General features: G+C 55.5%; 1 long non-coding RNA gene across 1 annotated transcript in view; it reads left to right on the top strand.

The window, feature by feature from the left end:
• Positions 1-7,798: 7,798 nt before the first annotated feature.
• MIR3667HG (MIR3667 host gene) overlaps positions 7,799-26,566 on the top strand; it is a 37,976-nt gene continuing 19,208 nt past the window's right edge. The window contains exon 1 of the long non-coding RNA XR_008517921.2: positions 7,799-7,999. This is a non-coding gene — a long non-coding RNA (MIR3667 host gene). The remainder of the gene's footprint in view (positions 8,000-26,566) is intronic.

Raw genomic sequence — 26,566 nt, 5'->3', positions numbered from 1 at the left:
CCATGATGTGCTCTTCTAGTATTTATTGGTGGATTCAGTTTGATGATGCTTTATGATTTATATATCTATGTGTATGAGTGGGATTGATAATGCTTTATGATTTATATATCTATTCAAGCCGTTTTGCCCACCTGCTGCCCACCTTCAGAGAAGGTGTAGAAAAGTGATGTGAGCCCCCCAGTGTCCCCGATTGTGCCGTGGGTCAGGCCAGCCCCGAGTGAGCCACAGAGCAGCCTGCGGTCAGTGGGGCTGGGGGTCAGCAGGGTCTGGAGTGTCTGCAGGCCTGGGGGCGGCGCTGGGATTGAGCAGGGCTCCTGAGCACAGGGGGCTGCCCTGCGCTCCTTGGGGCCTGCCTGTCTCGTGGCTGGATTTCTGCCCGTCTTGGCTGAGCAGAGAGTGCTGATGGGGCTCCTTGCTCTCCTCTGCTTGGTTCTGAGCTATTAAAATAAGAAGGCAGGAAGCCAGAGACACGTGCCCACGCCTCTTCTCTGTCTTGTTAAGGAAAGCAGCGCTTCTGATCAGAAAAACGACACAAGGATCTCAGAGGCAGGACAGAATGGGATCCGAGGGACCGCATGGTGTTTCTGGCCCCCTTCCCTCTCGATGGCTGACTTTTCACAGAGTGTTCACACCCAGCAAAGGTGCAGGCTGCTCTTTCCCGACTGGAGCATGGCGTGCCAGGCCGCGGTGTTCTTTCTGGATCACTGGTTTCCTCATCAGCAGCGCTAACAGCTGCCCGGTGTGTCGGGCTCAATGCATCAGGTCTAATCAGATGTGGCAGCTGCTGAAACCCAAATGCCTCGATCCAACCAAAGCATCTCAATGCTGCCAGTGGTCGCTGGCTGAGCCGCCTCCGATTCAAACGCACGTGACAGGGTCCCTGGACTGTGGGCCCTATAGGGCCTCTCGCTGCAGCCCAGGATGGAGAACCTGGGATTAGAAGGCTGAGGCAAACTTGGGACAACCAAACCCAGGTCTCTACCAGGTGGTTGGGCCTGGCTTCACCTGTGCGTGGGTGGGAAGGAGCTGTTGGCCAACTGGTCTCTAGAGATGGAGACCCTGACCTGAGCCAGGAGTGACAGGAGATGCTGGGAGGACCTGGCCAGGGCGCCATCTTGGTTTTTCACCCATCCCGTCTTCCTTTGCTGATCCATGACTCAGGTTTCCAATATTTAAAATACTCTCATCCTGGATCCTGCAATCTAAAGATGATTTTCTTGCAGAGGCTGAGTGAGCTGGCTCTGACCCACTAGATGTGCCGGGCCCTGAGCTGGACCCTGGTGTCCATAAGTGGACACGGCCCCTGTGGGGCTCCAGCCTGTGGGGTTGGGGGGGTGATGAGGGACTCCTTCGAGAACGGATGCAGTGCCTGGCAGGGCTGTAGGCTGCTGCCCACAGAAGGGTCTTTGCAGGTAGGCTGGGGGCTCCATACCTGGGCCTGGGCACCCTCTGGAGCTGGGGACAGAACTCAGTCACAGGCAGACACAGCTCCTGCCCCCATGGTTTTGGGGGCACCAGGAGGGTATTCCCTCCTCGATCCTGCTCTGGGGTCTGGGGGCTGCAGGGGCAGGGCTGCTGTTTAAGCAGGGAAGAGACAAGGTCCGGTCTGAGTATTGGGGGTCCCAGACCTGTGAGTGGACAGGGAGGCTGGGGGCCTTGGGTCCTTGGTGCAGGCAAGAGGCCGTGGCAATGGAAGGGGAGCACCTGTGGGCGCCAACCCGCGCTTTATGTTAATTGTTTAACTTTGGGTATTTCAGATGGAACTCTCCTAAATGTGTCTCTTCCTTTCTCAGTTGTCCCTGATGAAGTTGCCTGGGCACACCAGAGTGTGGGAGAGTGGACGGCGCGGCCCCCTCTGCAGAAGCATCCCCTCCTGCACCTGAGCTGCTCTCAGATCTTGGGCTGTGACCCCTGTGGGTGACACGAAGTTCAGTGATTGTCCTCCTTCTGGACCGAGCGACGTCCATCCACACGTGCCCCCTCCGCAGCCTGATTCCATCACATCCTGCTTGTCCAACACGGGCCTTAGACCCTGGGGTCTCTGCTGGGCGCCTCCCCTCTGAACACCCGGCTGGCACTTTCATGGTGAAGCCAGCTGTCATGGACACCGACGGCAGGTGGCCTTTCTGCGTTGTCTACCGGCTGATCTTGAAAGTGAAAACGGACATTGTCTGCCCCGTGGTGACCGCGTGGGTGATGGTCCTGGGGTCAGGCCCTGCATGCACCTTCACCCAGGGATGGCTTCTTAACTGACAGCGGCTCTGCCAGGAACCACGATCACCCTCCAGTTTGCTCTTTGTGCCGAATTTTATTGACATGAAATTCGCATGACGTCAGCTTTACCGTTTTAAAGTGAATGGTTCAACAGAATGCGGCACTTTCACTGGGCAGCATGACCCCACCTCTGTCTGCCTTCAGAACATTTTCATCCCCCACAAAAGGAGGAAGTGCAGTCCCCAGGAACAGTTACTCATTTCCTCTCCCCAGCTCTGGCTTAGGCAACCACGAATCTGCTTTTTGTCTCCGTGAATTTGCCTCTTTTGGATATTTCATGTAAATGGAGTCCCGTGATAGATGAGCTGTGTCTGTCTCTTGCAGGCAGCACAGTGTCTGGAAGGTTCTCCGTGCAGCCGCAGGGGTTGGTGCTTCCTTCCTCCCGAGGCTGACCCACCCCGTCGTACGGGGAGTCCACTGTGTGTCTGTCTTTCGGCTGCTGTGAATGGGGCTGCCATGAGCTTGGGTGTGCCGCCTGCTCCAGCCCATGTTTTCAGCTCTTTTGGGTGTGGAGGGAGGAGTGGAATTGTGGGATCATATTGTAACTTTAACTTTGGGAGGATCTGCCAAATTACTCCTCTAATTTGCTTTCAATTTTATTCCTATTTCCCCGTCACTTGTTCTTTCTTTTGACTGGTTAAAAAAAAATGGCAAAGGTCTTCAGCAAAACAAGAAGTGAGTTTCAATTGAACCGTGAATTAAATATGATACATTCAAAATCTGACCAAATAATACATTTTAATTTTCCCCACACATTTATGTCCACATGTTAATTTCATGGAAATCAAGATGCTTTTGCCTCTGTTCTAAAGTATTTATTTTTTTAAGACAGGGTCTTATTCTGTTGCCCAGGCTGGAGTGCAATGGCGAGATCGCAGCTCACTGTAGCCTCGACCTCCCAGGCTCAAGCAATCCTCCCGCCTCAGTCTCCTGAGTAGCTGGGACCACAGGTGTGCACCACCATGCCTGGCTAATTTGTTACGTTTTTGGTAGAGACGGGGTTTCGCCACGTTGGCCAGGCTGGTCTGGAACTCCTGACCTGAAGCGATCCTCCCACCTCAGCCTCCCACAGTGCTGGGATTACAGGTGTGAACCACCATGTGCAGCCTGAAAGTATTTCTTTTTTAGAGTTTCCTAAAAGTTTCATCATCCCTTTTGTTTTCCTAACAAGCTGTGAAACCCAGTGGGTTTTAATTGTGAATCGGCACCAAAACACATGCAGATTTAATTTTTAATTGAAATGATGGACAATAATAACTCAAATGCTCGAAGTCTGTCAAGCACGGTGCTTTGTCTTTGCCACGGACGTGAGAAAGCATTCCTCTCCGGACTTGAGGCTGGAGACCTTCTGAGTCAGAGCAGCCCCTCCCTCCCCACCTCCGAGGCTGTTTCCACTTTGCCATCTCTCCAGCGGGCTCTGCCCGTCCACCTGCGAGACACTTTGGCTCCACGGCTTGTCTTCTGCCTGCCCCCGGGCAGTGGGATTCGGTGGCCGGGCCCTCATTTGTTTCTCCCTCCTTTTTTCCCCAGCAGCTCCTGGCGTGGCGTGCAGCAGGTGCTCTGCTGAGTGAGTGGAAGGAGGGAGCATGGCCACCGCTGCAGGTGGTCTGTTTGGTGCTGGGAGATGTCACGCGTGTGTTGTCAGGCACTGGAACCCCCTGGGAGGGTACAGGGCAAGTTTAGGATGGCCACGTGTGCCCGGATCTGTGAGACCTTTGTGGGCTCGGCTGAGTTGGGGGCTGGGCAGAGCTTGGAGATCTCTTACTGGGAGCTGCGTGAGTGGCAGGGCCAAGGCTGTGGGGACCGCAGGGACTGGTGAGGAGGCATGTGCTCGGCCGTCATGGGACTGTCCCTGGGACCCTGGGACTCCTGCAGCTGGGGTAGGCTCCAGGCAGGGCTCTGAGCTGCCCACACACACGTCCTTGCACCCCCAGCTCCATGTACTGCTGGAAAGTCCCTGAGTGCCAGGGGGCACCTGGGAGGGGCCTGAGTCCTGCAGACAGACCTGGGATGGGGGTGTCATCCACAGGTGAGGAGTGGTCCATGACAGGGACAGGCAGAGCCGCCAGCATGGACCCTGCTGGAATCCCCGATTGGGAAAACCATCCCGCCATGGGAGGCAGCCATGGTGCGTCCCCCAGCCTATGCCTCGGGGTCCTGGTTCCATCCCCGCCTCTCCTGTGGGCCGCACTCAGTGCCTTTTCCATTTAACCCGCGCCGTGTGCGGGGCTCGGAGGAGGAGTGGTCGTTATGGGGAGCTGCGGTGCCTTTTCCATCTAACCCGCACCGTGTGCAGGGCTCGGAGGAGGGGTGGTCGTCATGGGGAGCTGCAGCGCGTCCCCTGATGTGGTGTTCACAGGCTCCTAATGAGGCTCTCGGTCTTGTTTATTGCGTTCTTACTGGAAGATTTTTTTTTTCTGAAACGTAGGCCCAGGATGAACTTGAAATATTGAGCTCTGCTTGAAATAAAAATGTCTTGATAATTAGAACCTTTGCCTGAACAGATTCCTGTGGGGCTGTGCTGTGCAGGCTGGTTACGGATGGGGCTCTGCTGCCTAGTGAGTCATTGCTCAAAGGCAAACGGGTCAAGCCACTGAGGAGGGACCCACCAGGCCCCAGACCCGGCAGCCACCCAATCTGGCCATCCTCGCCATCCCAGCCCCCTCGGGCCGGCCGGAGCCCTTCGCTCACCTCCATGGCATGGGGGCCTCTTCCTGGGGCACCCCCAGGGTGCCCAGGCCCAGGAGGAGGAGCAGCCAAGTGCATGGTGGCCGTACATTGCTTCTTGACCGCGTTCCATTTAAAGTAAAAAGTACCTTGAACAAGTGAGAAACGGCTCGGAAATGTGCCTTGGGAGAGAAAGGTCCTGTTTTAGTCAAAGGACTGCCCCCCATGGGCAAAGGCCAAGAGGTCACAGGGGACCCCGAGACCCTGGCTTCTCACCTGAATCCCAGAGTGGGAACCGGTGACCTGGAGGTGCCGCGTGGCGTCCGCGTTTCTCCCCGTCAAAGATTTGAAACAAGCGTGGCATCAGGATCCAAGGCAGCCTTGTCGTCCTTCACGGCATCCCGTTAAGCACGGATGGCTGAGTGGGGCCGGATTCCGAGCCCTGCACACTCTCACACTCTGGCTTCCTGACCAGGGCAGGGGGAGCTGGTCGAGGGTTCAGCTTTCTCTCTCTCGTCATCCTACTTCTGGGCCAGCAGGATGGGACTGGAACTGTTTTCTGGCTGGCTGAAGGGCTGAAATGATTTAAATTCACACCGAGGACCTGCCGCCTGCACCCCCACTGCCTGGGGCCATCTCCAAGACTGAGGCCTGCAGCCACCTGTACATCCTGGCCAGGGCCTTCTGAGAACCAGAGGGAAGTTGGCCCTCGCTCTATCTCAGCAACCCCGACAGCTGGGCCCTTAGCGCCAGCTGAGCCTGCTCTGGAGGCCTGGTGGTGGGCAGCGGGTGGCTAGAGGCGCAGACAGGAGGGCACGGGGCCAGGGCCGAGTGTGTGTCTTATGGGATGTGCTGTGGATCTCCTTGGGCAGCCCCATCTCTGCCTGGTGGCTGACCATCTGGTTGAAGTGACTCTTGGGGTGTGAGAAGGGCCCCCTCGTCTCTGCAGCCACTGAGGCCGGCCCTCACCAGGGGTCACCCAGGGGTCATCTTCTGGAGCAAGGCTGGCCGGGTGGGCTTCCAGCTGCTTGTCCACCGCCCTGCCCCTTGGGACCAGGGAGATGTCTGCTTGGAGCACATGTGCTGAGATCCCTGAAGACCTTCTGCTCTGAAGATCCCTACATCCCTTCTCTGGGGTGCTGGCCTCGGGAACTGCGAGGCGTCTGGTTGGAGCTGTCGGCTGCAGCCCAGTGCCCCTGGGACTGAGGGAAGTGTGGAGCCTCTTTGTCATCAGGTCTAATTACACAGGCTTTCTTACTCGTAGGTAAAGCCCGCATCTGAATGCAGAGATATTCAACTCCAGCATTCTCCTGGGACCAGCAGCACTGGTTTCCATGCCTTCCTCCACCAGGGTTTTAAATTAAGCTTGATGGAATCGCAGCTGCTGCTTATTCATCTCCCTCGGGCCTTCCCGGGAAATCGGTGGCTCTTAATGAATGCTGAAGCTGACTCAGCAATTTTTTCTTACCTGTGGCTTAAAAAAACGGCCTCAACACTCTGCGTTCTTCCTTTATAAGCGGACTGCCCCATGCCCGACTCTCTCGCAGCTGGAATTCTGCTAGCGCTGTGGTGTGGGTTGAATGTGTCCCCCCAAAAAAGATGTGTGGACTTCCTAGCCCCCCAAGGACCTGTAAAGGTGAACTTATTTGCCAATAGGGTTTTTGCAGTTATAATCAAAGATCTGGGGATGAGATAGTCCTATCCCGGATAGGGTGCGCCTTAAATCCTGTAACCGGTGTCCTCATAAAAAAAAAAAGGGAGAGAGGTTTGAGGCTCAGGGAGGAGGCCATGCAGACATAGAAGCTCTGATCAGGCCATGCGGCTGTGAACCCGGGAATTCCAGGGATCGTGGGGCCCCCGGAAAATGCAGAGACAGGAAGATCCCTCCCCTGGAGCCTCCAGAGGGAACGTGGCCCCATGGACACCTTGATTTTGGACTTCCGGCCTCCGAACTGTGAGAGAATTTCTGTTGCTTTAAGCCCTCGTTTGTGGCCCTTTGTCACGGAGGCTCCAGGAAATCAGACGGTGGGTCCAGCTTTCCTGGTGAGGGTGCACTCAACCGACAGTGAGGATCTGTGGCAGGAACACAGCTCCCCAGTGTTTGCCCTCTGCCTCCCTGTGGCTTCCCTGTAGCTGGAGGAGGAGCAGAGGGGGTTAACAGCATCCAGTGGGGTGGAGGAGGTGCAGGCTGGGCCCTCAGGGGCAGGGGTCTCAGCGTGGCCCACCCCAGAGGCCATCAGTCTTGGCCCTGCCCTTGGAGCAGGTAGGGGACCGAGGGGAACTGGGCACCCATGGTTCACGTTGTGTGCCAGGGAGGAGATGGCAGAGGGTTCCCCTGGGGTGAGGCTGTGCTGGCCAAGGATGCCTGGAAGGGGGCCTTCAGGGTGGCAGGACCAGCATGGTGGCAGGTAGAGGCCAGGGTGAGGCTGGACTCCAGAGAAAGCCGGGAGAGGCCTTGTGAGGACAGGTGCCAGAGGGCGTGTTTCTCAGGCTCACACTGGTGCTCCGTGGAGAAGAGCAGGGGATAGGTGGAACCGTGTGAGCCTTTGCGGAGGTGACGTCACCGGGTCACTGGCCAGGAGATGGCAGGGGCTGGAGGAAGGGCGGGCCTGAGCCCCATCTGGAGATGGGAAGGATATAACCTGTGGATGGGCTGAGAGGGGCTCTCAGGGAGGGGGATCGCAGGGTCCCGGGGCTCCGGCTGGAGCTTCTGCAGGAGACTGGGCAGGTGCCCAGATCAGGAGCCTGATCTGGGGGGTGTGCTGTGGTCTGGCTATGAGTCCACACCCAAATCTCAGGAGGGTTTATAATTCCCAGTGTTGGAGGCGGGGCCTGGCGGGAGGTGACTGGATCATGGGGGCGGAGTCCCCCTTGCTGTTCTCGTGATAGTGAGTTCCCACGAGATCTGATGGTTTAAACGTGTGAGGTCCTTCTCCCTCCCATTGTGTCTTCCTCTGCTCCGCCATAGTGAGAAGCGCCTGCTTCTCCTTCACCTTCCGCCATGATTGTAAGCTTCCCGAGACCTCCCAGCCATGCTTCCTGTACAGCCTGCAGAACTGTGAGTCAGCCAAACCTCTTTTTAAAATAAATTACCCAGTCTCAGGTAGGTCTTTCTAGCAGCGTGAGAACGGACACATAGAGGGTGTGAGAGCCAGAAGACTTGAAGGAGAGGGGCGAGCTGGGGCCTGGATGCCCGGGGAGGTGGACCTGGACCAGGACAGGTGTCAGCGGGCAGAGATGGGGCAGAGATGCGGCTGTCTACCCCCGACCGGGGCCGTGCCCTCTCGGGCTCGGTTGAGGAGCTGCTCTTCCTCCAGAATGCGCTCGGACGGAACGTTAGGAAGGCCCTGCTGAGTGGCCCCGACCTCCGCCCCCAGGACTGGCTCCTCCGGCCCTCTGCCCTTTCGGACAGAACAGCTCGTGGCTCTTCCAGGACCTGGGGCTCCATCTTGCTGAGGGGTGCTTTGTTGAGACGCCTTAGGGACGATTCTGATTTTCCCTGGAGCTGTACAATGGCGGTTTATCTTTCAGGGTCCCCTGGGCCTGGGCTCCGAGGCAACCACTTTCCCTGGAGCCCCTGAAGGAGGTTTGGACGCCAGCTGGGCTGCCTGCCTGTGGCGGGGCAGGAATGAGAGCTGGGGCGGCTGGGGCCCCTGGGTGCCTGGTCCTGCTCTGATGACGCCCACCCCTTGAACCCTGACATGGGCACCCAAGGATTCTCCCCACAGGCTCGCAGACTCACCTGATCACCGGGCAAGCGTGGGGCGGGCCTGGGGTTGGCTCTGGGAAGCTCTGGAGCTGTGGACCCTGTGGTAACCTCAGTGCCCATAGCTCACGTCGTGTGCCAGGCAGCAGATGGCGGAGGGTGTCGGGCTTCCCTGGGGTGAGGCTGTGCTGGTCAGGGATGCCTGGAAGGGGGCATTCAGGGTGGCGGGGACAGAGCACGGTGGCAGGTGGAGACCAGGGTGAGGTCCAGGCCCTGCCTCTCCGGGGCTGCAAAGCCAGACTGTCCCAGGCCAGGCCGCAGGGCCCTGGGGGCCTCTGGTGCTTTGTGGCGCACACCTTTGCGGTTTGCAGCGACTCACGCTCGTGCCGTGGGTGGGTTTGCTCTCCTCAGCGGCGCCGTGCTGCGACTCACACCTGCCATGTTACTGGGACATTTGACTTGCTTTTAGTTTTTTCTTCTTATAAACATCTTTGCACATCAGGTGGTTTCTAATTTTTTTTTTTTTTTAAAGAATGTTCTTCTAGGAAGAGGAGACCAAGACAAAGTGTCTTGAGGTATCTTGGAAAATTGGCTTCTAAAAATTGTGCTTCATCTCCTCAAGGCTCTCTACGGAGCTTCTGACACCAAGCATGTGGTTACGGCTATGAAACCCCAGGGAATCCCATTTCACGTGTCTTGTTTGCTTATTAATATGAAAATTAAATCCCAGAGGAGTATAAATGAGTGGAGGGAAACCCGATGCCATATTTGCCTCAGATCGTTTCTATTTCTTTTTAAAGAAAGCACCGCAGACCTTTCCTCCTAAGACGTGCCTGCCCCTCTCGCTGCCAGGTACCCCATCCTTGGCTCTGCTGCGCGTTCACACGGTACCTGTGCGGCCGTGGGTGACTGGCCATCTTTTGGGTGAATGCTGTTTTAAACTTTGTAAAATGTCATGTGCTACAATTTGGTCTTTTATGTTTTCCAGAACTATCTTTTTGATTCTAGAGATCGGCTTCATTCAGGTTAACCGCAGTTTGTTATTGCACAATATGAAGGCACCAGCGTTAATTTCTGTGCCTTGCAGATGTGCAGGGTTCTCAGTGTTTCTAGTCACAGATGAGGCTGGAGTAGATGTGACGGTGTGTGTCTCACGGAGCTCAGTGGCAGGGTCTCTGGGCAGTCTCCCGAGGTGTCCCCCTCGCAAGCGACCGCAGACCCTGTTCATGTGCAGATTCCGACACTGGTCCCTGGGCCACGCTTTACCCAGCAGAGCTCCAGGGGGTACATCTGGGAGGAAAGTTCCTGGGCTGGAGGTGTGCGTGCTCCCAACGAACACTGCTTGGGTGCTGGCCAGGATCTTGGAGGTCATTGCCCCAGTGGACGCTCAAGCCAGTTGTGTGCAGGTTCCTGGCTCTGTGAATCCTCCCATCACTCCTATGTCACGCTGTGAAAGTTTTCTTAATTTGCATCTCTTTGCGGTTTAATTTTGGATTTTCAGATGAATAGACAGACTGAGACGCTTATATGATTTTTATTTTAGCTATTGGGGTCTCCTCTTCTGCAGTTTGCCTGTTCATCTGGCCAGATTTTAGGGTTGTTTTTCTTTCACTTATTTGTTTGCAGGAATTCCACATGTATCTGTATATTAGTCCTGTTTATGTTGTGTGTATTGCAAAATTTCTCCCAGTCAATGGCTCGTTTTTTAAAACAAATGGCGTGGGTGGTTGTCAGAAAAAAACTTCAAATGTAGAGTTAGAGGTATGGAATCTTTTTCTCTAGGATTTTTTATTTGTTTTGTTTGAAGAAATCCTTCCCTATCTCATGATTTAAGATATTCTCTTACTAGTCTTAAAGATTTCTTTGATACGCAGAATTTAATTCTGTGTACAGGAGGAGGCAGAGATCTGCTTTTTAACTTTACTGTTTGCTGAGCCTCAGCGCCCCATCCCCTGAGCCCGACGCCATCACGTCTGCATCTCAGATGAGTGCTGAGCTGCCTCTGGGCTCTCATTCCTAGCACCTGACCGAAGGTGGTTAGTTCTGCTAATTGTTCAAGTAGTTCTGGTAATTTGGATTGTTTATACAGATCATTACAGCACCTGAAAGCATTTTTTTTTTCTTTTTTTAATTCTTATACCTCTCAGTTACTTTACTTTTCTAACTGTCTTGGCTATGGCACCCAGCAAACGTTATAGGATAGAGAGAGGGAGAATCTCATCGTGTTTCTGATTTTTATGGAAATTCTTACAAAATTTCTCTAGCAAGCAAGCAGTTTGCTCTAGGTTTTGGTAGTTCTTCTGTGTCCATTTAGGCAATTTCTTTCTGTTTCTAGCTTGCTAAGAGGTTTTCCTAATTGGTGGTTGTGGAAACATTGTTTATGCCCCCCTTTTTTTCTTCCAATCTGTTGAGCTTGTGGGGCAGGCCGGGTTTCCATTAGCAACCAGACAGCCAGTTTCCACTAACCCTTTACTATAATTCTGACAAACGCATAAGCTGAACATTAAGGAACTGGAGAAGCTGGCGCCTGAGTGTGGGGGCTGCAATGCCACAACAAACCCATTAAGACCCTGCCTGGGTTTTCTCAAACCCTGAAGTCTGATCCAATAATAAAAGCATCATTGGGCTGGGTGTGGTGGCTCACACCTGTAATCCCAGCACTTTGGGAGGCAGAGGCAGGCAGATCACCAAATCAAGAGATCAAGACCAGCCTGGCCAACATGGTGAAATCCCGTCTCTACTAAGAATACAAAAATTAGCTGGGCACGGTGGTGTGCGCCTGTAATCCCAACTTGGGAGGCTGAGGCAGGAGAATCACTTGAACCCAGAAGGCAGAGGTCGCAGTGAGCCGAGATCGCGCCATTGCAGTCCAGTCTGGGTGACAGAGCAAGACTCCATCTGGGGGTTGGGGGCGGGAAGGCATACTTACACATACACCTCCTACCAGAGCCCACTTAAGACTGAGAAACTTTCCAAGGCTCTAGAGAAAGCTTTTCAGACCCCAGACCCTCGCTAAAGATGAGATAGAGATCGAAAGAAACAGTCCTGCTGGCAGGTGCAACCCCACACACAGCATGGATCTCAGAGTGTATACAAGCTCTGGAGAGAAACTTGTCACTTGGAGTTGGTCTGGTGAGCTACTCCAACCTCCTCCCTGTACCTGACTGCTGAAATAAACTCCCTCCTTTCTCAGTCTGTCTGCATCTCGTTATTGGACCTCGAGAACAAGCAGCCAGGCCTCGTGCAGCTGAAAACACTTGGACAGACGGTCTCTTTCATCTGCTACTGTAGTGGAATATTCCTATAGGTTTTCTGGCACAAGGGCAAAGCCTTCTGATTTTTTTTTTTTTTTTGAGACAGAGTCTTGCTCTGTCACCTAGGCTGGAGTGCAATGGCGCAATCTTGGCTCACTGCGACCTCCACCTCCTGGGTTCAAGCAGTTCTCCTGCCTCAGCCTCCTGAGTAGCAGGGATTACAGGCGTGCACCACCATGCCTGGCTAATTTTTGTATTTTTGGTAGAGATGGGGTTTCGCCATGTTGCCCAGGCTGGTCTCGAACTCTTGACCTCAGGTAATCCACCTGCTTCGGCCTCCCAAAGTGCTTGAATTACAGGTGTGAGCCGCCACACCTGGCCAGATTTTTAAATAATTCCATTTGCTAACAATTGACTTAGTATTTTTCCCACTTTGGGTCTCCATTTGGTGAGAATCTCCTGTGATTCTCTTCATTGTTGTTATTTCGTATTTCACATGCTGTTTTCTTCTCTTTCTCTCAAAATGGCTTTTATTTTTTATTTTTTATTTTTTTTGGAATCTTGCTCTGTAGCCAGGCTGGAGTGCAGTGGTGCCATCTCAGCTCACCACAACCTCTGCCTCCCAGGTTCAAGAGATTCTCCTGCCTCAGCCTCCCTAGTAGCTGGGACTACAGGTGCACGCTATCACGGCCAGCTAATTTTTATATTTTTAGTAGAGACAGGGTTTCATTATGTTGGCCAGGATGGTCTCGAACTCTTGACCCTCGTGATCCACCTGCCTTGGCTTCCCAGAGTGCTGGGATTATAGGAAGTGGGGGCCACCGCGCCCAGCCTCAAAATGGTCTTTTTATCTTTGATTTTTAGAACTTGGCTACGACGTATCCAGGACTGTTTCTTTCCCCTGTTTATCCTGCTTGGGGTTTGTTGAACTTTTTGCGTCTGTAAGTTAACATTTTCCACCAAATTCTGGAAGTTTTTGGCCACTGTATGGACCTGGCCAATGCATGCCCTTCTCGCTCCACTCCTGTGACGGCCATCGTCCACACGCAGGGCCACTGGCTCTTGGCCCTCAGGTCTCTGAGGCTTGGCTCATTTTTCTTCAACCTCTGCATTTTGCTTTTGTTTTTGAGACAGGGTCTCACTCTGTCATCCAGGCTGGAGTGCAGTGTTGTGATCATGACTCACTGCAGCTTCGACCTCTCAGGCTCAAGCGATCCTCCTACCTCAGCTTCCCAAGTAGCTGGTACTACAAGTGTGCACCTTCACGCCCAGCCATTTTTTTTTTTTGTATTTTTTGTAGAGGTGGGATCTCACTATGTTGCCCAGGCTGGTCTCCAGCTCCTGGGCTCAAGCGATCTGCCTGCCTTGGTCTCCCAAAGTGCTAGGATGACAGGCGCGAGCCACTGTGTCCAGCCTTCTCTTCATTTTGAATCCGGCAAATTCTATTGCTGTGTTCTCAAGTTTATTTTCCTTGGCCACCTCCAAAGTGATGTCAAGGCTGTCTAGTAAATTTCTGCTTCATTTATTGCAGTTTCCACTTCTAGAATTGCCATCTGTTTTCTCTAGTTTTCACTTCTCTCTTGAGATTTCCCATTTATTCATTGATATAATATTTTTCTGTACTTATACATATTTTATTATTTGGATATACTTTATTTATTTTTTATTTTTATTTTTTTTAAGATAGTTTTTGTCTGTCGCCCAGGCTGGAAGGCAATGACGCGATGTCAGCTTACTGAAACCCCTGCCTCCTGGGTTCAAGAAATTCTTGTGCTTCAGCCTCCCAAGTAGCTGGGATTACAGGCGCCCGCCACCACCCCCAGCTAATTTTTGTATTTTTAGTAGAGACAGGGTTTCGCCATGTTGGCCAGGCTGGTCTTGAACTCCTGACCTCAACTGATCCACTCACCTCAACCTCCCAAAGTGCTGGATTACAGGCGTGAGCCACCGCGCCAGTCACCTTATTTTAGTTTTTTAAGAACGTATTTATAACGGTTGCTTTGATGGTTTCTTTTGCTAAATTCACCATTTGGGTCCACTTGAAGTCAGTGTCTATCAGCTGCCTTTTTTCCTGACTGTGGGTGAGCACTTCCTGTTGTCTGACAATTTTGGGGTGAAAAGCTGATGTTGTAGGGAATGCGTTTTAGTGACTCTGAATTTCCTTGTGTTTTTCTGGGGGTTGTTTTTCGTTTTGCTCGGGAGGTGGTGAGCTGTTCTGGATTTGCTCTGCAGACTTGGTGTTCCTGGCTCCAGGGGGCCGTTTCGTCCCTGCTCGGCCTTGGTGGCTCCTTGGGGCTGCCCTTCTTTAGCCTGGCTCCTGATGTTCTCCCCGCTGCCTGTGAAATTGGGCAGACATGGGCCTAGCCTTCCCACTGGATTCTTCATGCCTGTGGTTTCTGCTTTCTCAGCGTCTCAGCCAGGGGATGTGCTTGGTTCAACACAGCAGCTGACTCGCGGGTCCGGCCTGTGGGGCTCTCCTCCCGGGAATGAGCTTCTCCTGGCCTCGCCTGCGTTGCCGCCGGCCCCAGGTGTCTTCCCTACAGTGCAGCTGTGGGTCGGGCTGGGTTTATGCCCAGAATTTGGATCTCACTCTGCGTCTCCCTAGGTGTTCCTCACCACGCTCCTGCACTCTGAATGCTCACCTCTGACTCCTTCACCCAGAAAGGTTGTGGTTTTCCTCCGCCCTTCTCCACACACAGAGCCGCGGGGCTGGTGGCACCCTCTTTCCAGCGGACGCTCGTCCGAATGGACTCCTCTGGCCACCTGTGTGCACTGGGAGCCCCCGTGTCGTTCAGTCTGTTTAATCCCCTTTCTAGGATTGTTGTCTAGGAAAGGGCCGTGCGTGCGTCTCACTTGCCTGCCCTTATTTGGAGTAGTCCCAGCACTGTGTTTAGTTTTTGTGGGACAAGGTTCTTCCCCATTCATTTTTTCCAAAGCATTCTCAATGACTTCAGTGTATTTTTTTGAGGTTCAAATTCACTGTTGTGTGGAACTGCATTAACATGAAGGCGTTCGAGTCCGCCTCAGTGCCTCCAGAGCACTGCTTGTGTGATGGTTCGTGGCCCTTCCCTTTAGTCTGGTGGAAGGCCTTGGTGTGTCCAAGAGCCTGAGTTTCTTTAGTGAGGTAGACAGTGTAGCTCTGCGTTAAAGCAAATCAGTTGGGGAAAAAGACTATTGGTATTTGCATTGGGCTTTGTTAACTTATCCTTGAGCTGAGAGTACATTTCCCATCACATTATCTAAGACAACTACAAAGATGCTTACTCTGGATCAATTTCATCCTGGAGTGGCATCCACTTAACACCAGGGGCCCCCGTGCTTTTAGCTGAATAAAGGTCAAACCGTCAGGCGTCTGGATGGACAGCTCATTCATCACTCGGAGACAGACGTGCCCAGCGCTGGCCTCCGTGCCGTGCGGGAGGGCCACACAACAAAAGGTTAATGGATGCGAGGAACGGGATTTCACTCGATGAGCACATAATGATGCCTCAGTGCGGTATTTCCATTTTTATTCAGTTTAGAGGATGGATATTTGCGATTCTCAGCTCTAATTACCCCATTTAGGATGTTCGCCTGGGAAACCGTGTCTTGCAGGGGTCAAGACCACCCTTTGCAAGAAATCTTCTCCCCGATTATCTGCAGAAGTAGAAAAAGTGTCCCTGATGGAAACTAAGATGGTAAATTAACAGATGACAGGCCCCTTTCCAATAAATCCCAATAAATCATGTGCATTTTAATCAGCTCCTGTCTCCCATGATGGGGAGAGAAGGTGGCAGGTGACTCTCTCGGCTGCCTGTTCCCCAGTGCCCTCCCTGGCTGTGCCTGGGGTCACCAGCGACTGAGTTTGGTGTGATTAATTAAACCCGCTGCTTTGCTGCCGTGCCCTCCGACCCAAGGAGCAGATGTTGGGGACTCCATGGGTCAGCGCGTCATGGATGGGGTGGCCGGGAGGCGTGCGTGCTGTCTACTTGCAGTGGATGAAGACGGGGAAGTTTTCAGGGACTGGAGGGGCCATGGCCAAGGGGCTCAGTGCAGTCTTGGGTGTCCCCAGCTGCTGGGAGAGTTTTATTTATTTATTTATTTTTGAGACAGAGTCTTGCCTGTCGCCCAGGCTGGAGTGCAATGGTGTGATCTCGGCTCACTGCAACCTCTGCCTCCCAGGTTCAAGCTATTCTTCTGTCTCAGCCTCCCAAGCAGCTGAGATTACAGGTGCCCACTACCATGCCCAGCAAATTTTTTGTATTTTTAGTAGAAATGGGGTTTCACTGTGTTGGCCAGGCTGGTCTCGAACTCCTGACCTCAGGTGATCCACCCGCCTCAGCCTCCCAAAGTGCTGGGATGACAGGTGTGAGCCACTGCACCTGGTTGAGTTCTGAGAGGGATGTTCTGGACACAGCTCATGATGTCCAGGGGCAGGAAATGCAGACTCCCTGGGGTGGGAAACGCAGACTCCCTGGGGGGCAGGACACGCGGACTCCCGGGGGTGGGACATGCGGACTCGCAGGGGCGGGAAATGCAGACTCCAAGGGGCTGATGGACACACTGTGTCCCTGTTTCTGTACTGGGGCTGAGTGCTCATTGGAGAAGCCCCCTCACCCCAAGGGGGAACAGCATCCTACAGACACCCCTCATCCTACCCCAGGCGTATCCCGTGGAAACTCAGGGCAGTGAGCCTGTTTCAGACAACACTTTGCAGGGGTCTTCCGTGACCCTGAAGTCTGAGGCCTCTGCAGATCTGGAGAGGATCAGGGTGGGAGCTCCCCTCCATGTGGGTCCCTCTTGGAGCCCTCAGTCATCCAGCCTGTAAGATGGCCTTGGCCTCCTACACCTCTGTGGCCATGCCTGGCTCGGAAGGGTGTCCAGTCTCCTCTTAATGAAGCCGTCAGCGAGGGGTTCTTCTCGGGATGAGCTGCACCCAGGCTACGGCTCGGCCACGGTAATGGTGTTTCTGTAGCTGAGCCTACGCGGGAGGAGCAAAGTGCCCGACGACATCCCTGAACGCTGACCGGAGGGTCTGGGGGCTGGGCAGGCACTCCTGAGCGGCCGTGGCTTCTGGGCTGGTTACTCATGGGGCCCTCACAAGAGTTGGAGAGGCTCCAGGGAGGCAGGCGCAGGCTGGGCCGGTTACTTGTGGGTTCACCGTGGGGCCCTCACAGGAGTTGGGTGGGCTCGGGCCGCATAGATGGGCTGCCCTCCCAGGGGCTGTGGGGGCTCCAGGGCCTTGCGGAAAGGTTTGTTCCCCAACACTACCATCCACCTCTTTCTATCAAATGGGCCCCTCTGGCTCAGCAAAGTAGGTGGGCACCATCCTCAATCTGAAAGGGGCGGGCAAGGGAAAGGCTGAAAGTGACCAACTGTCCTGGAAAGGTGTCCTCATGGGCCCACTGCACCTGCCTGCCCTGCCGCCTGGGGGAGCCCTGGCGTTGGCTGCAGGGAAAGCAAAGTATGTTTCTCAGCCCTTTTTATTTGCTGATGCAGACTCGCCTGTCTCAGGAGGCAGCTGTGTGGACTGGGAGTTGATGATGCTTCCCACCTCCCCGGGCCCTCTGGGTTGGGACCCCCCTGTGTTGGGGAGGGAGGAGACCTGTCCCCCCTCCTGTCACTTCCTTCTATAGGGCCTGCAGTGTGTGTAGCTGGTGAGATTCACAACCCGGTTTTCCTGCATGAGAGACCCTCTGATGCGTACTTCTCACTCTGTCCTTAGTGCAAGTCCCTGGGGCACAGCAGCCCCTTCAGGGTCTGGTTACACTGCAGGCTGGGAGGACACGCAGAGTGGGTGTGGCTCTGAGTGGAGGGGTGGAGGTCGGGTTGCTGCACACACTCACTCCAGCGGAGTCCAAGGTGGGGCTCTGTCACCTCTTGTCCCCCTCCCAACCCAGCTCCCACGCCGTCTGTCTCCCGGCCCCAGCTCACATCCCAAGGCTCCTGGACGCCACCTCTCATTCCTACAATGAGAGATCTGGGCTTGAATCCTGCCTCTGCCTCCTTTCAGCTCTCTGGGTTGTGTCTCTTTCTACCTTGGAGCTTCCAGGGCCCCTGTACTACCCCCTGTAGGGTATGCAGGTGGGAGGATGGCACAGGAGGGGCTCTGTGAATGTGCCCTGTGCCCCCGGGCCCCAGCCTCCTCTGCTCCCTCTGGGCCCTCTCCCTGAGGTTGTGCATGGTCCAGTCCAGCACCCGTCTGCCCCACTCACGGGGACTTGGGGGTGGGGCCTGCGTCAACTGGAAACTCCCTTCATGGAGGACTGGCTCCCCTGTCCCTCCCACACCTGGGGGGCCTGGTGTCACAGGGGTGAGGCTCTCGTCTCCCTGCCCCGGGGCTCATTCTCTGAATTCAGGATGACTCAGTTTGTAGAGCCACTTGGCAAGGGGAGGTCAAGATGCAGAACTTACAGTGTCTCCCTCCCTCCCTCTTTCTTTCTTTTGTTCTGTAAAATTCCTCGAAGCACCCTCAATTCGGTCCTCTCTGTTGTTTGGAAGATGATCCGAGTTCTTTGTTCCGTGTTGGATATGAGCACACACCTGGCTGGCAGATGCTGTTGGACTTACCTCCTAGGGCCACGTGGCTGGGGTGTGAGGGCATGGGGCCGGCCTCATCTGTGCACACGGGACGGTGATCCCATCCCACAAGACACCACCTGGAGGGGACAGGACAGCTAGAAGTGGCCTCACAAACACAGCGTGACCACCGTACCCAGCTACAGGGCCTGGGGCATGCAGGAGTAGGGAAGGGCAGGGGGATAAGAGTCCATGGACCTGGATTCAACCCTCATCCAGGACAGGAGCCTCTGGGTGTGGCTTTGACATGGGACCTAGGACAAGAGCAATGGCTTCCCCAGGCCACGGTGGGCACTTGTGGGTTCCGTGCTGTGCTGGGCTGGCGTGGGACTCCTGTACTTCCCATCAAGCTTGGGCAGCTCCAGTGAGCTCAGTGGACCTGGTCATCAGCCCCATGTTACCAACTCTTCTCCTGCCATCGTGGTCCTGGGGGCGAGGCTCTCATGTTCCCTCCACCCCAGACCGAATGGATTGTCCCAGAAATGCTGTTAGTCCAAACACATTTATTTCACGCATTAGGTTGAGAAAGTTTGGTCTGTGCTTGCTTCATCCATCTGATAATAAATATTCCTAATGTATTCCTACCTGACACTTGAGCAGGTTCGGAGCAGGGTTCATTACGGCTGTGTCCCTTCCAGCGTCCCTCACCATGACATCTTGGCACCGCTGGTTTATTTCCTGTGGACCGCTGGTTTATTTTTGTTTGTGGACCCTGCCTCCGTGACCAGGGCCTGATTCAAGGCGCTGCAGATGGGGTCCATCTGCTCTTTCCAGGGGGGTCCTGGTGGGGCTGTCCACAGCGGGTGGCACTACAGATTTGAAAAATAACCAGGAGAATATTGGGCTGCCCTCTCTTTCCCCTAGCACATTTTTAAAGCACTGTCACTCTCCCCTTTTGTTTTGGGAGGAGAGGTTCTAGGCATCAAGGCTAGGTGTTTCTCTGCTCTAGAAATTCCTTGATCTTCTAGGTTAATGGAGAGGTTTGACAGCAATATCAGAGACCAGCTGACCTCGGGCCGCTCCTCTGCCACACGCTGCTCTCTGGGTTTACAAGCACTATGTCACTTCATCCTCTACTAGCCCTGATAGCACCACATCCCCCAACTGTCCTCCATCCCTCATTGCCCATGGACCATCCACTATCCACCTGTCATTCCATCTACCCATCCATCATCCACTCACCTACTCATCATTCCATCCACCATCCCCCATCTACTATGCACCCATCCACCATACACCATCCACTATCACTCGTCATTACATCTACCCAACCGCCATCCACCATCTACCGTCCACCCATCATTTCATTTAACAATCCACCATCCACCCATCTACCCATAATTCCATCTATCCATCCACTATCCACCATCCACCCATCATTCCATCTACCCATCCACCATCCACCCATCCACCATCCACCTATCATTCCATCTACCCACCCACCATCCACCCATCATTCCATCTACCCATCCACCATCCATTATCCACCCATCATTCCATCCACCCATCCACCATCCACCTATCATTCCATCTACCCACCCACCATCCGCCCATCATTCCATCTACCCATCCACCATCCATTATCCACCCATCATTCCATCCACCCATCCACCATCCACCTATCATTCCATCTACTCATCCACCATCCATGATCCACCCGTCATTCCATCCAGCCATCCACCATCCACCTATCATTCCATCTACTCATCCAACATCCACTGTCTACCTATCCACCTGTCATTCTATCTATCCATCTACCATCTACCATCCATCGGCAGAAGGTCAGGAGGGCTGTGAGCTCAGGGCTGGGCTGTGGGTGCAGGGACTGCCCATGATGAGGTCTCTTCGATGACCAGGGCCTCGGGTGGCCGAGGTTGACTGGAGTGGGCAGAGTCAGAAAAGCTTCAAACCCCACAGAATGCCTGGCTCGCTCTCCGCCCACACGGCCCCCCTGGCCCCCATGGTGGTCACCACCCTCCGTCCCCACACCCACCGACCCACCCCCATCTCCAGACCCACAGTCTGTATGCTTGTCCAGGCATCCAGCTGGGCTGGGTGGGCAGAGGGGTCAATGCTGGGGGTCAGGGTGAGCAGGAGATGCACTTTGGCCCTGGAGGACAGGGCTTGTCGGGGACCCAGTAGGTGCCCAGGGGCCAGGTCTGGTGGCCTCTGTGGGAGTTCCATGGGTGGAGGGAGGTGAGCATGAAGGCTGTGGGGCATCCCACCAGGCAAGGCCGTTTCTGGAACCTTCTGGAAGCTCTGGGCCTTAGGATGGGGTGGGGGGCAGGTGTGTGGCTGCAGCAGGTGGAAATAGGACCCGGGTTCCTGTAAATCAAATGAGTGGCGGCATTGCTGGTCAAACCCAGTTCTAGAGCAAATTACCCAGAGCTACAGATGCAGTGGGAGAAGCCGAGGGCCTGGCTGGGACACTGGCCCTGCTGGATGCCCTGCACAGCGCGGAAGCAGCCTGGAAGGACAGACGGCCTGGGACGCGTCTGCAGCCAGGTGAGTGACTGGCCCTGCTGGATGCCTTGCGCAGCGTGGACACAGCCTGGAAGGAGAGATAGCCTGGGACATGCGTCAGCAGCCGGTTGAGTGACTGGCAGTGCTGCCCACGCCTTTGGCTGGGTCACAGGGACCCCTGCTCACCCCAGCTACCCAGCTGGGAGCTTCCGCACCAGCCTGAGCTGTGTGAATGGCCTGGAAGGGAATTGGGCCTGGCTCTTGGCTTCATTCATTTCTCAAATGCTTTGCTCACCAAGCAAATATGGCTGCCTGCCTCCCCATTTCAGCTGTGCAAGGATTTGATTTAGAATTCCAGCAGCAGGAAATCAGAGATGAGTCTGAGAACAAGGGGGTGTTGACGTTGGGCTGGGCAAGCCCCTCGGGATGGGGGGGCGTGTGGGTGCCCAGTGCTGCCAGGGGGAGGAACTCACACCTGGGTCAGACTGTGTGTCCAGGGGGTACTGTCTTCTTCCTGTGGAGCTCCAGAACCTGGGAACTGGGGCAGGGCCACTATGGGCCACTCCTCTGCTGTTTGGGTAGGGAAAATGAGGCCCTGAGAGATGGTGGTCTGCTCCCTAGCCGGCGTCCACTCAGGCTCTTTGGCACTGAGTGGGAGGGCCTGCCTTTTGTGGCTTGAGCCTCTAGGAGGCTTGGTGGGCCTCTCAGGGAAGCCTGGATCGGCAGGCAGGAGGGACCATTGCCTGTGGGAGGCGGGACCCAGGGCTGTCTGTCCAGGCCCGGCCACAGGGTTTGCTGACCTCTCCCGAGGACACTGTCCCCGTGGGAGGGGCGTGGCCAGCTGGGGTCAGAACCACAGCTGGGGGGTGGGTGCAGCTGCTCCAGACTCCCTGCTAGGCAAGCATTGGTGATGCTTTGATGAGGATTAGAGGCCTAGCAGCTCAGGCCCTTGAGCAGGGTGCTCAAGCTCTGTGTGCCTCAGTTTCCTCTCCTGATGTCCTGGTACCTGGGAGTCGCTAGTCATGGGTGCATGGGGACTGATGGAGACAGACAGATGAGGAGCCTGTGCTGGGGTGATGGAGGAGTTGGCAGAGGGGACCCCTCAGTTCAGCCCCTATGTGGTGTAAATGCAGAGCCCAGGCTCAGGGGATGGCCACCTGCCAGCACTTTCTGTAAATGCCCTGAGTCAGTCACTCACGCTCGGCCCAGGGGCAGGCGGCACATCCTCATGTACTGTCAGCACCGCGAGGGAACTCGGGCACCACTAGATGCACAGCCCTGGCTTCCCTGGGAGCTCAGGTTCCAGACACCAGACAAGGGGGCGCTGAGATCCAGCTGGGCTGGCTCTATAGGAGGCCGGAGGGCAGCGAGTCTCAGAACTCCACACTGAGGTGTTCACACCACTGGGCAGATCTACTGAAACCATCAACCTCCCCTAAAAACGGGGTCCTGTTTACTCCTCGGGCCCTTCCCTCCTGTCCCTGCCTCTTGTGCAGGTGACACCCCTCCACACACAGGGCCACCTGTGCTGTCCAGGGGCCTATCTGGGGAGAAGGTGCTGGGCGACTCTCGAGGCCAGACCTCAGGCCTGTGTCCAGTCGGCTGTCTTGTGATGGGGGCTGAGTGCTGGCCCTGGAGACCCCCTGGACCCACAGACAGCAGTGGGCTGCCCAACTCCTCCTGAGGCCCTTGAGCCTATGCGCCTGGGCTGAGTCTCAGCTGGGCCCAGGGGAGCTGGATCCTACTCGCCTAGGGGAGGTTTCCAAGTGGCAGGTGGACCCCCACCAGGTAACACAATCGCACCAAGGGATTGAGAGCAAGGTGCTGGCCTTGAGCAAATATGAGCTTAAAACGTGACCATCCTTGTGTATGTGTTTAAAACGCCACCATCCTTGTGTATGTGTATAAAACGCCACCATCCTTTCGCTCAGATGGCACTGTCCTGTCTGATCGCCTCCCTTCCCCCAGCATGCGAGGTCATTTCAAGAAACTGGATTTGAGGCTCACATTCCAGGCGTGCGCCATTGCCTGGGTGAGGGTGAGCCCAGGAGGGAGGAGCGTGTCCTCCCCGCAACATCTACACCGATTATTTTACCTGATTGGATTCCTGGGCCTGCGATGGGGCTTCTCGCTGTAGTGTAGTTGCAGGAACGCCTGGGGACCCTATGTGGATAGATCAGACACGGAGCAAAATACATTTTCAAAATTAGGGTAATAAGGCCTTCCAGTCCCACTCAGCAGAAGAGGAGAGGAAGAGAGGCTCCGTCTGGCTTTGACTGTCACCCAGCCAGTCCTGTGTTTAGGAGCGTCACAGAGGGACAGCACGGGTGCACCTTTTCTGCTTGCCGACTGTGGGGCCAGGGCCCTCTGGGGGCCCCAGGAGGTCCCTACTGGACCCTCTGGCCACGATAGAGGAGTCTGGATGCTCTTCTCCAGGGCAGACGAAGTCTCTTCTGAAAGGCGGTTGTTTGCATTTCAGGTGGGATTTCCTGGGGACACCGGAGCAGACATGATGACGGTGCCCTTGTCCCTGGGGTGTCTGTGGGCAGGCCCCAGCTGCAGCTCCCACACACGTCTGCACCGTCCTGCTCCCGAGCACAGGGTCAAGAAACAGGAGGGTGTGGGCTCTGTCCTGGATCAGCAGGTGCTGATGGGGGCTTCTGTGGGCAGGCGCCTTGCAGGCCCATGGTCGGGTGCAACCGCCAATGCCAATTGATGGACCAATCCAAGATGCATCTTTCTCTGACCAAGATATGGGCTGGGCCAGGGAGGTGCCGGCCCGTGGAGGCTGGGGGTGAGCCTGGGTGCCTTCGGCTCCTCCTGCAGTTTGTGGCCTGGCCTTGGCTCTCTCATCCAACCTTGAGATGTCCTTATCCGGGGCGGGGCTGGAGGAGCTTGTGATGCTGCTCCGGTGCCTTGTGCGTGTTGGGACCACTCCGCGTCCTGTCAAGTCGATGGTGGGTGCCTTCGCGCTCCCAGCTCTGCAGGTCAGGAGCTCCACACCTGCTGGCCAGAGTTGGCAGAACTGGAGGCCTTGGCTGGCCCACATCCCCTGCCAGGCTCCCGACACTGCCATTGGACCCTGGCAGCCTGAAGCCGGTGGCTGTGGGAGAAACTCTCTTCTTAAACACAGGTGTGACCCGAGTGTCCTGGCCTGGCCTGCAGCATCAGCTGGTGAGCAGCTCCTGTGCGCTCAGCAATGGGGAGGTGTGGGCGCTGGAGGGGTCGGCACAGCAGGCCCTTGACCTCCGTGCTGTGGCCACAGGGCTCCTGTGTTGGCTGGGTGGCAGTCTCCACGCTGTGTCCTAGAGGGTGTGGCTGGATGGGGTGGCAGCCCAGTGGTGACACGCAGGCCTGAGGGAGCCCCCTCCCGAGACCCGTACCCTCTGGGGGCCTCGGTGACATGGGGGCTGCCTGTGCCTCTTCCATGGTGTCCCAGCCACGGGCAGGCTCGTACATGTCAGCTCCGGTCCTTATTACACAACACCGGCAAAGGCACCTCTGCAAGATCTGAGGAGAGAGGGGCCCACGGCAGGGCCCAGAGCCTTGGCCTCCTGGGAGCTAGGCTGGGGCCAGTGGACCAGGTCCACCCGTCGCATGGCAGCCCCACCCCTCTCCCGACCCGTCCCCAGGGCAGCCCCATCCCTCTCCCTACCTGTCCCCATGGCAGCCCCATCCCTCTCTCTACCTGTCCCCATGGCAGCCCCACCCCTCTCCCGGCTGGCCTCTGCCTCCTCCCTTTAGTTGCCGTTGGCCGGATGCTCATCCTGACTCTGGGGGCTGGGGGCCCTGCACGTGGCTCACTCTGGGTAAGGACCCCAGAAGGCAGGCAGGGTGGGAGCTGCCCACGCTGTGAGGGCAGCCGGCTCCCTGGGAAAAGCTTGATCCTCCTGGACCCAGCTGGCCCCAGACCTAGGCCTGGAGGGGCTGCCCTCCTGGGGGCCTTTACAAACTGGGGGTAAGCAGACCCTGTCTGTTCTGTGACACGGTCTCCCCCGCATGACCTCCCTGCTGACCTGCTGACCTTCCGGTTACTTCTGGCTGCCTGTGGCATGGGCACCAGCCACCAAGGACTTCATCCTAGGCCCTGCACTTGGGAAGTAGATTTGAAGTCCGACCAGGGCCTCTGTGTCTGGAAGCCAAATGCTTGTCAGGGTGCCACAAAAGCCACACAATTCCCACGTGGTGGTGTGGCTCTGAATGGGCAGGGGCGGTGCAGAGGGGCTGTGGGTCCTGCCTGGGGGCTCCAGGAAATGTTAGAGAGGATGCAACAGGCCACCTGGGTTTGAGGTTGTTTGGCAGATGAGAGACACCAGGCAGGGAGTTCTGGAAAGACGGACCCGCCTGTGACAGGCTGGGAGGCAGGGCGGGGTCCGAGGTGTCCTGGGGTGTGGGTGGGGTAGGAAATGACAGGGGTAGAGAGGGGGCATGAGGGCAGGGGGATGGGCACAGGGGCCCTGGGACTCCTGAGGCCCACCTGTGCTGGGTCCCCGCCCCTCCCTCCCCAGGAGCCTCTGTGTGGCTGCAGGGAAGGCCAGACTCAGCCTCAGTCCCTGCCAGTGTTTGATGGCAGAGGCTTAGCTTGATTTAATAAGCTCTTCTCTTTGTCTTTAAACCCTATCAGATGAATTGATTGCTTATTCTGAGATCTATGGAGAGAGCTGATTTGAATAATCGTGGTGCGACCGCCCGGGTCAGGGGCGCTGGCGGCCACCGGCGTTCCAGGCAAGGCCAGACTGCAGATGAAGCGGGCTTTATCCGGCCTATGGCCTGGGCTGGTGCTAAATGATTCATTCTTTGCCAGGACCAAAGGACGCTTGATCCGCCTTTCAAGCCTGTCATTGAACAATTCAAATCAGTGGATGGGATTACCGGCTGATAGAAATGGGGGTTGTCCACGCTCAGAGAATGACAATAGGGGCTGCTGGGGGCTCCGTCCGCCCGAAGAGCCGTACTCGGGAGACGCGGAGGGGAATGAAGTGGAGCAGGCTCACCTTGTCGGGCTCCGCTACACTCCCTGGACGTTTTTAAATAGAATGCATTATTTCAGAGTAACATATTCTTATTTTAATGAACTTTTGATGTTTCTGAGCTTTCAATTATCCACAGAGCCGAGAGAACCACTCTGCCGGCTGGAGCAGGCTCTGTGATCCCAGAAAGTGTTGTGGATGCGCCTTGGGGCTCGTCACAGGCTGCTGAGCCTTAGTTTCCCTTCTCACAGAGCCTCCTTTCTGACTGATTCTTGCGATGACTCCCCAAATTGACTGTGAAATCAGTTTTGAGTACCTTGAAAAATTTCTAAGAAGTTATGGTTTTGACGCAGAAAGTTAGCTAAATAATGCAGCAGGCTAAATCACATCTGGAAGAACCGAGAATTTGATCCAAGAGTCTAAACACTGAATCAGCAAGCGGTTTCTCTGGCTGTTCTGTGGCCTGTGTTTTGGGGGCACTCGTGGAGGTCTCAGACGCTGTGGGGACCTGTCCTGTTGGGTGGTTTTGGATGAGGCTGGGCTGATCATTCAGGGAGCTGATGGCCTAGCCACAAGGGGCGGCCCTCATGGAGGATAAGCTCGAGACCCAGGAAACGGCGAGAGCTGTCAGCGGGGAAAATCCGTGGCTGGAAAATCTAGGTGCCCAGACAGGG

This window comes from Pongo abelii, chromosome 23 (genome assembly GCF_028885655.2).
Source record: "Pongo abelii isolate AG06213 chromosome 23, NHGRI_mPonAbe1-v2.0_pri, whole genome shotgun sequence".
In the NCBI taxonomy this organism is placed as follows: domain Eukaryota; kingdom Metazoa; phylum Chordata; class Mammalia; order Primates; family Hominidae; genus Pongo; species Pongo abelii.
The sequence above is the reverse complement of the archived record's forward strand: the minus strand, read 5'-3'. Positions and strand labels throughout refer to the sequence as shown.